The sequence below is a fragment of the Oryx dammah genome, unplaced genomic scaffold (genome assembly GCF_014754425.2).
Source record: "Oryx dammah isolate SB20612 unplaced genomic scaffold, SCBI_Odam_1.1 HiC_scaffold_23, whole genome shotgun sequence".
Lineage (NCBI taxonomy): Eukaryota > Metazoa > Chordata > Mammalia > Artiodactyla > Bovidae > Oryx > Oryx dammah.
The window spans coordinates 9,594,066-9,596,044 of NW_024070207.1; positions in this window are offsets into that span (position 1 = coordinate 9,594,066).

The following is a 1,979-nucleotide window of genomic DNA, read 5'->3' on the forward strand; positions in this document are numbered from 1 at the left end:
GACTTTCACAAGTCATTAGAAATGTCAAAAGATTCGTACAATTTGCTAGATAGATTCATGGGTCATGGACTTTCCTGGCGGTTGAATGGTTAAGACTCTGCCTTCTGATGCAGGAGACACAGCTTTGAGCCCTGGTCAAAGAAGTAGGATCCCACATGCGATGCGGAACAACAAATGATGCTGGAAGACTTGAATGTGTGTGTATGTGTGTGTGTGTGTGTGTGTGCGCACGCGCGCACATGCACAGGCATGCACACATGCTCAGTTGTGTCTGACTCTTTGCAACCCCGTGGACTGTAGCCCGCCAGGCTCCTCTGTGCATGGAATTTTCCAAGCAAGAATACTGGAGTGTGTTGCCATCTCCTCCTCCAGCAGATCTGCCTGACCCAGGGATCAAAACCGCATCCCCTGCCTTGGCAGGAGGATTCTTTGCCACTTGAGTCTCCTGGGAAGCCCAGAAAACATGAATACCTCTATGTAAACAGAACAGCAACAACAACTGATCACACCTCGCACCATATACAAAGATTAACACAAAAAACTGAATCATAGACCTAATGTAAAACCTGAAAAAAAAAGAGAATTACAAAAAGAATCATAGGTAACTAAGAAACTGTTTGGCTATCCATTTATCCAGAGTATTGATAAGAAGATTTCAAAAGGAAATACTGAAGGTAATGTGATTGCAAATAGGCTTATCTCTTTTCTTTATTTATCTATTAAATATGTAGTTTTCATTTTTATTAAAGAATCCTGGTATAATTTCAGTGAAACTAGGGAAATGTGGCAACATAGAGGGGCAAAATTCTTGCTATGGCATCGAGAGCTTCCCTGGTTGCTCAGTAGTAAAGGACCTGCCTGCTAACGCAGGAGACACAGGTTCCATCCCTGATCCCACATGCCGTGGAGTAACTAAGCCTGTGGCACAACTACTGAGCCTGTGCTCTAGAGCCGGGAAGCCACAACTACTAGACCCACGTGCTGCAACTGCTGAGACTCACATGCTCTAGAACCCATGCTCTGCAACAAGAAAAAGCACCACAATGAGACACCCATGTACTGCAACTAGAGATAGGCCCAACGCTCCACAACTAGAGCAAAGCCTGCCCAGCAACAAAGAACTAGCAAGCCAAAACTAAATGCATAAATAAATAAAATTAAGTTGCATCTACATGGGCAAAGTAAAAGTCATACCTATGAATCAATCCTATAAATCAAAGCAAAAACTACAACATTTTTTTTTAAATTTGAAACATTAACTGCATGTGTAAGTATGAAAACAATGATCTCTTTTAGAAGTAAGACTGCTCAGTTCTCTTACAAATAAAAGACACGATAAATCAACAAAGAGCACAGGACATTATTCTGATAAGACATAGAATCTGTGCCCTCTAAGGAGATTACTTAGAAGATAAGGAAAAACCTTTTACAATCTCTTATTAAGAGCAAACCTAGGAAAAAGTTGCCTTAGCAACTCTCAAATATACAATAAAGTATTATTAACTATAATCACCTTGCTGTACATTATATCCTTATGATTATCTATTTTATAACTGAGAGTTTGTACCTTTTTTGGCCTCACAACTGTTTCCTTTTTCGTTGTTGTTGCTGTTCAGTCGCTAAGTTGTGTCTGACTCTGCAACCCCATGGACTGCAGCACACCAGGCACCTGTGACCATCACTCTCTCCTGGACAATGCTCAAATTCATGTCCATTGAGTCAGTGTCTGTGCTAAGTCACTTCTGTTGTGTCCGACTCTTCCTGACCCATGTACTGTAGCCTGCCGTGCTCCTCTGTCCATGGAATTCTCCAAGCAAGGATACTGGAGTGGGCTGCCATGCCCTCCTCCAGGGGATCTTCCTGACCAAGGGATCGAACCCCTGTCTCTTACGTCTCCTGCTTTGGCCCTCGGGTTCTTTACCACGAGCACCACCTGGGAAGCCAAAAGTAGATTAGGGCTTCCCTCATGACTCAGCGGC